General features: G+C 36.0%; 1 pseudogene; it reads right to left on the bottom strand.

The window, feature by feature from the left end:
- Window positions 1-414: 414 nt before the first annotated feature.
- On the bottom strand, window positions 415-2,163 carry LOC121251202 (annotated as a pseudogene).
- Between the last annotated feature and the right edge of the window lie 6,406 nt (window positions 2,164-8,569).

The raw sequence follows: 8,569 nt of genomic DNA, 5'->3' as shown, positions 1-8,569 counted from the left end.
TAGGAAGATTTCAATTCTGAAAGAAGCCCAAAATAATTAGCCTAAAAGAAAACTTGTTATGATTGATCTTTCGAGATTTTATATATCTTTATTTACACTCTGATGATCTCCTACTTCTCATAACTTCTAAGACAGTAAAGTAATAAAAGTGGCAACACAAACGAGCGAAACAAGGGAGAGTCAGAAGTAAAGACACATACAGAGATGAATCAACAGATGACCAACAGTAGTACTGAAACACAACCATTAAACAAAGTATATATAGTGCTAGACATTTCTGACATATATATGTAGTGATTCATAAGTCCTTTCAAGCATTTGATTCGGAAACTTTGAAACCGAATTGCCAGCAACATCGACAAAAGAACAAGAGAAACGGAAGCAACCTTCAGAAAAGAGATGAAATCCAACACATAACCCTGCAAATCTATAGCTTTGCATAGATGAATATGCAAGTACTACATAAAACTATGAGCCAAATTATATATTCTCAGTTCCACATAGACCATATCTCCTGGTACCGTATCTCTCCCTATCACTTTTTCAGTGACAGTCTACTACCAGTGATTAGCACTGTTTGGATCAAAAGCAGAATCATGATATCTCAGATCCATAACGTTGCTTTCGTAAAACCCAACAGATTACACATACAGACGGTCTGTAATAGCTACCAACTTTTAGCTAGAAATTTAACTAACCCTAAAGACACTACTAAAACGCCATAACGCTGAAAAAGAGAAGAGGGAGTACCCATTTTGAAATTTTAGCAATTTAAGAGCTAGGGCCTGGATCGAGGAGGGTAGAATTTTCGGGAGGCCTTATTGACTTGCACCTGGGGAGGCAGCTGCGGTGGTGGCAACTGTTGCCGGGGCGCTTCCGCTTCTTTTTCTCATAGCTGATCCCTCTTGCTTTTGACTGCAAATCACGAACCTCACGAAGATAGAGTCTAACTGCTCGAGCCCCAAATGGGTTAGCTTCAGGCTTCCCTCCGTTCTCTTCAAAAGCAGCTCGGAGGCGTCCAATGAGCGCATCGAGGCTGCCCCAGGCCTGGCGCAGCGGGCATGGGCAAGGGGCTGGAGGATTAGGGTGGCCATAAAATGGGCAGATTGGAGTGTGCACCTTTGTCTTCCCAAATTGGTCAAGGTACCTGTTGCAATATATAAATTGCATAACCTTTCTATAGAACTCTGAACCCTTAATATGAATTAGTTTAAGCTTTTGGGAAAAAACTAGTAGTGTCGATTAATTTATGCTGTACCGGAGGAATTCAAGAACGTGGGCACCGCTGCATCTCGAGAGGGAAAGAGGAGGACGATGGTTCTTCAGGTATTGGCCGAAGGTGTTCCAGTCCCGGCGCTTCTGGTTTTCGTAGCGGCTGCCAGGAGCAGAAGCTGTTGAAGAAGAGCTTGCGGCAGTTAAGCTGTTATTGATGGTAATAGAATCAGTGATGTTGGTGTTCTCGGAGTTGGAACTCTCCATTAATTCTGGGAGCGAGTCCATGGATTTTTTTGGGTTTTTGTTTGGTTTTTCTTGGATCTTAGAGCAACAGTAGCTTTTTTCCTAAGAAATTGTGATGATGTTGTATTTCTTTGCTTCTGCGATCTTGTACTCAAGCAGCTTCCTGCTTCTAGGATTTTGCTTCTTAAAGCTAGAATAATCTGAGGACAGTGAACTGAGAGAGGGAGAGAGATTTATTTCAGAAAAGGATGCATATATACTGTGGTTTCTTTTAGTGGAGCAATGGATGAGTCGTCTATTTTATTCGAGGCATGAAATTAATAGAATGGAAAAAGAAAAGAAGGATACCAGCTCCGATTACTATTTTTCCTAAGCTCCAATTACTGACAGTTATTACATAATTTCCATTTTCGAGGAAAGGGAAGCTGGGAGGGAGAGGAAGGGAAATGGAGCTGCAAGTGCTGAGGCAAAACAAGATTTTGATATTAAAGATGATGTGAATAAGTGAAGAGATTGATTGGAGAGTGAAAGGACTTCTCCTCTTTACTGTCTCTCCCGTGGCCTCCCTCTCTCCTTTCACTCTATTAGAGTTTTATTTTTTGAGCAATACTAGAAAGTTTTCTTTCTTTTGAGTAATACTAGAAAGCTTGGAATTAAGGATGTTTCAGTGGCGGAATTTTTGGTTGCTTTGTTTCTGAAAATGTAAGGAATCAGTTTTTTTTTTTTTTTCCACTTTCTTTTTATAAAATGTTGATGCAACCCTTTTTTTTCTTAAATTCTAATTTCTTTTCCATTCAACTCATCTGATCTTACTTGTTTAGGGATTATTAAATATAACTATTCCTCTTGTTCGTACACTCGGAGAGAGAGGAAATTATGTGCTATGGCTTTTATGGAAATGGCAGAGTTAGGCAGTGGGTACTGCAGACAGGACAATGTTCGAAGGGGAAAAAATTAAGGAAATAACATGATTGTTTCTTGACTCTGTACCAGTGAATGACTGATCCTTTCCTAGGGACTAGAATGCCCTTTTTGTAAATTTTTTTTTTCTTTTTCCTCTCTTTACTTCTTCATAATTAGGGCTGGGTTCTAACTCCAGTTAGAGTGTTCATTTCCGACCTCCGACTCTTATAAGAGTCAAAGCCAAATTGAAACTTCGACTCCAACTCCGAATTGGAGTCAGAGTCCGACTCCGATCGGAGGTCGGAGCTTCGACCTCTTATAGGAGCTCCGACATAAGATCGAAGCTCGACGTGCGCTCGACGTGGCGCTCGAGCGAAACTCTTTCAAAGAGGTTCGCTCGACTTCCGTTCGACATGTCGCTCGAGCAGAATTCTTCCAGAGAGGTTCGCTCGACTTCCGCTCGACATGCCCCTCGAGCTAATGTTCAATACAACGTGTGCTCGACTTGCGCTCGACACCTTGCTCAAGCGCAAGTGTACAGTAAAAAAAATTTTAGAGTCGGAATCGGAGCTTCTTGGAGCTCTGACTCTGACTCCAACTCCGAATAGATATTCGGAGCTACTCCGAATTCTGACTCCGAATTCCAATGACTCCGACGAAGTCGGAGTCGGAGTCGGAGTGGAAGTCAGACGGAGTCAGAATTTTCAAAATTTTGCACACCCCTACTCATAATGAATACTACACAAGAGTTTGGCCTCATCGTAGTTCTTAGGATTGGTTTGATTATATAAAATTAAATTATTTTTATCTTATTTTATATAATTATTATAATTTTTTATATAAAATATAATAAAAGATTTAATTTTTTTTAAATCTTAAAATAAAAAATAATATTAAAAATTTATATTATAATAATATTTTATTTAACTTTTAATAAAATATTTCATCTCATCTAAACTGAATAACTAAACAAGACGTTAATTCCATAAAACAAGTGTCCATATTCACTTGCAAATGTATGGAAATTTTTAGACAATAATAGAAAACATAAATAGGATATAAAAGTTACTATAAGAAAAATAGATTTTTGTGGCTATTTAATTACGATAAAAAGATTATTTATGACTAAAATAGATTCATTTTGGCTGTAAATAGTCATTTTGTTAGAATTAACTGGTCACAAATAAACAGTTTTCTTGTAGTGAGTGTGGATTACGACCATTGTCTCTATTAATTTCACATAAAAAAAAATTAAGTGAACAAGAAATTGTGTATAAATAATCTCTATGCCCAATCAAATTTTGACAACAGTTGTTCTTCCATACCTAGATTGGCAACTGTACTTTTGATGTATTATGTCTGCTTAAAAATTTCATAAAAATAAATTTATAAATTTATATTTATATTTGCTCTCAATGTGACGTAACTTTTCTTTTCTGTGCCTAGAAAAACTATCTAAGGAAAAGTCAAGAGAGATAGGCGGGCATAAAATGAATTAATTTTGGAAATTTTATGCAACAGTTGGGTTAATAATTTTCTAAACCTAATTTAATGTACAGCCTATTTTTGTAGGCCACAAAATAAAAAACAATTAATGTTCCTAATTTCCTTTTCCATGGATTTGGAAGGTGTACTACAAATTACATATATTTGTAATGTTTTTTGAAATCTCTAGATCGAGGTTAGGAAGTTATATATTTATACCATCAAACAGAGAAGCAATGTCATTGAAGCTAATTAAGCTAGCTAGCTATATATAATCACTATTGTAATTAATTAATTAATTAATTAATTACACCTTGTAATGCTGCTTATACATATATAATATCTTTCTTCATACTGAGACTATTACAACTACGTACGTACTACAACAACATATGTACGTATCACCTACGTGTTTGTAAGTAAAATGTTTTAAATGCAAACCAAAGTAGTAATAATAATAATAATAATAATAATAATAACAATTAATCTGAAATGATCACGTAGAGTTAGTACTCATCTTAAACAATCAATTCAATACCGATCAAAGACTATATATCGTCGTCACTTTGATGCATACCCACTGCCTAATAGCATGATCATCATGACCAAACTATATATAGAAGATGGCTACCCTTGAGCAATCAGGAGCCATGAACTCATGTTCATGAGTACGTACTCAAGATCACGTACAAGTGAGTTTCAAGTCAGATCATTATTTTTTTTTCTACATTATTTTCCCACATATCTTTACTAAACAAAAACTCTATGTGCAACATTGAGGTGGTAAATACATCTCATACAAGAAAGTTGAGCAGTGAAAAAAATCCTAGCCGAAAGCTCTCTCTCCCTTTTTTCTCCAAAGAGCCACCTCAACAAAATCCAACTCAGGAGGGGTGGAGCTTCGGCTCCTTCCTCCCTCCTACCATCTGATTAAACCAGAGACTGTATAGCCCTTTATTTTTTAGTTTTGTTTGTTTTTCCATCCAAAGTATAGTGAAACGTCGATCTTCTGTTTTCTAAAGCCCAGCGGCCACCACGCGCCCCTCTATAGGATTCCCAGGTTGCTGATCTTTTGGACGGTCGAAGGTTTTCATCGAAAGGAACGGCACGTGAGTCACACGTGCGGGTCATAGTAGCGCGTGAAATCCACGTGCCACCGTACCAGGAAACTTCTATTATTGCCACACGAGCATTTCTGGGACCAGGGACCTCGGTTTCTTCAAACTCGACTGGCCGCCACACTCCTAGTGTGGCGCGTCCCTCATGCGCCACCACAGTCTCTTTGTTTCTTGTATTTTGTTTTTCTTCAAGCTGAAAATTTGGATCTATAGTTGTAATCTGTCATTTTCACATATATCTTTATGTTTATTGTTATTTCCTTTTGTTTAGGTAAAAATAAAAAGAAATAGTCTCTTAGACATTTTGTCCATAGAGTGAAAGTCCCCTCCTCCTCTAGATGTGGGGTTTGAAATCTTTAATTTAGGCAGAGTGTGGTCTCTTAGACGATTTGTCTGTTGAGAGTTATAAAAGTTAAGACCATATATATCAGTCACAAAGAAATTTGTATACTAATGAAGCCCCAACCGTGAGTATATCACACATAGAAAAACGAAAAATTAATTAGTATTCACCCGTAGATTGTAGTACTACTCAACAGGGAGGGCGCCGTTGGAGGTGAGTAATATATATATATATATATACTAGGGAACGGCCCCGGGTGCGTTAGCCCCAGGGTGTATTTGACATAATAATTTAAATAAAAAAAATGAAAAAGTCAATAGCTTCTTTGTCTAGGAAAATAAAATACAAGGTTAAAGAAAGACAAAAAAATCTAAATTTCAACAAAATAATAAACAAATCAAATATTGTACATATAACGTATAAATATTGACAATATATACATGATATATAGTTCTTTTATTATTATTTTTTTCTTCATAATTTGATCATTATTAATTAAGTATATAGAACTGTTAATGTTTATGCAGATCAGTATTAAAAATTGATCTTAAGGGCTTGTTGGGCATATTATAATAATAATAATAATAATAATAATAATAATAAATTGAGAATAATATTTACATGACTATGCACTGATCCCTAAAACCTCAATTAATGCATGGGTCGGGTATCAAAATAAAACAAGCTTGTTGTCATCATTAATATAATATTATTGGTTGCAGGTATTTTTAGTAGGATGAACGGCGTTAACTTTTAACGGAAAAATAATAAAAACTGTTAAAACAAGAATTTCTGTTTGATAGCCACTTTTTATATATATATATATATATGGATCCTTCAGGGGCTGCTCGAGCCACCTTGCTGTATATAAGGGGTGATAGCAAGAGGGATGGGGTCTCCCCGGCCTCCAATAGTCCTGCTTTTGGGTAAAACATCGATCGTCGAAATAGGTCATGATTTTTTATGGTCCAATAAATGGACTGAAAGCATTAGATCAGGCAGGATTTTGTGGCAGCGCATATAATTTACATGCAGCTTAATTGCATGCAGGGTGCATGACGCATAGGAAACGATTCTTATGTCTTCTAAGAGGTTGGCTATCTGTTGGAGATTTCAGTACAGTGGTTTGTAGCTAGTTGTCCAAAATGCAGTAAATCCTGATATTTACAACGTCCTAGAGGAAAGGAAAAACATGATCAAGAGAGAATCGCATACCGCATAGTACTTAAACCAGCTATTTAATCAGTTATTGTATGTGATAATCAAGAAAAGTATGATTTAAGGAATTATATATAACCTGGCTGCATGCATGCATTCCTCTAGACTCTAATGGAAACATGATTAATGTGTCGGCAAAAGGAATATCGGAAACAAACCTTAGCCTGCCGGGACATCCTTAATCATGTACATGCACACATGAATTAATTACCAAAGTTAGATAGAGCTCGATCAAAGCCAGCCTGCATGCAGTCATGAGATGCAACCTTGGGGGAGCAAACTAAACTGTGGTTCTAGATTGAAGCCTAGAAGATCAAGAGCAACCGGTACAAAATGGGGCTTGAAAAAAGATCAAGATGCTAAATTAGGCAAATGGTTTTACACGAATAGTGTATAGAAATAGAAATATTGAATATCTATGAAGCTAGCTGCTCGGCCCATTTGCAATGACAAGGACAGTAGTAAGTCGCACGGTTCTCCAGACACAACAAATTCATTTTTTAGCACAAACTAATTGATGTTTCTCGAGCTCATAAAAAAAAAAAAAACCATGAAGGTTTCTCGAGAACAGGAACTCTATTAATTTATATACAGTTGTCAGCTCTTTGTAAAATGCTGTCAATCCCTTTAATTCCCAACTGAAGAAAATGCCGAATCAAATAATTTCATTAGTTATACGGATTATTTTATTTTTATTCTAGTTTTCGTCATGATATTAACCACTGTTTCCTAAAGCAGAAAGTTACGAAGCCCGTTGTATATATATATATATATGCCCATAATGTTAATCAAGGAACCGCCTTAACCACTGTTCCTGTCCCCTAATTAATTACTTGAGTTCATGCTAGCTCCACATGATCATGTACACCAACAGATTTAGAAACCATAAAAAACTTTAGACAGAAAAATTAATAATTAAAATCGAAAGGATCACGGTTCCGACAACGATTGCATGTCGGGTCAATTTAACTGATCTATATATAGCATCTGGTTTGCATGCAGCATGTACATGATATATATATATATATATATATATATATATATATATATATGGATTAGTCTGCTGTGATGACCTTAATTCCAATTATACAGATCGATCATGTGTACCCCACAACGCGGATTTGTTTATATATTGGGTAAAATCTAGCTAACTCTACAAGCGAGCTGATTATAAAGAATCATATATAGTTTCGACTAATTAATCCTCTTAGATAATAATTATATGATGTATTGCATGTATTGATTATTAATTAGATATTAATAATGCTTCCTTATAATTACCTCGTACCAATTTCTTCGTTACAGTAAGGATATAATTAGCATTTATATTGTAAATCAGATTTGTTCGTGATGGATAAATATATATATAGATAGATTAAAAAAAAAAAAAACAAACCCTAATGTCGACTGATACAACAGTACTTTTCTGCATCGGTGGGTCCAAATTCAGTTGAGTACGTACAGCTTTGGTCTGCTAGAACATGGGGACTGATTGTATTGGAGCGAGCAGCGCCATGTTTAATAATTGACCCCTTCAACTTCAAGCAGGCCAGACCTCTGCTTATTGCCTTGTCCAATCAGAGGTTAATCCTTTTGTGAGCCACTGATTTTTGGTGACACTCAGTGCATGGTCGACCTAGGACTACTTGCTTTTAGCCTAAGAACCACAAGTTCCAGTATACAAGGCAAGATTATGATCACGATCATACATAGGAGATCAGTTAGATGGGAATCCATATCCACTGCTCTTTAAAAACCTCATACAGATAAGATACAGAAATATTGCAATTGCATGGGACACGGCCGGAAGCTTTAGAATTTTCTTCACTTTCATGAACAGTTTGGCCGCCTGTATCAATATCTTAACTAATAACCCTATCATAGTCAATAGTTTGTTTGAAAGATCTGGGATTAGGAAACTCATGATACCGCTATATTTATGTAGCTTATTCATGAAGATTTTACATGACTGATCATAGAAAATTGGTTCAATTCACTATAAAAATATATATATATATATTTATGACCGATTATTTGTAACAAG

This window comes from Juglans microcarpa x Juglans regia, chromosome 2D, assembly GCF_004785595.1.
Source record: "Juglans microcarpa x Juglans regia isolate MS1-56 chromosome 2D, Jm3101_v1.0, whole genome shotgun sequence".
Lineage (NCBI taxonomy): Eukaryota > Viridiplantae > Streptophyta > Magnoliopsida > Fagales > Juglandaceae > Juglans > Juglans microcarpa x Juglans regia.
This window is presented reverse-complemented; position numbering and strand designations above follow the sequence as displayed.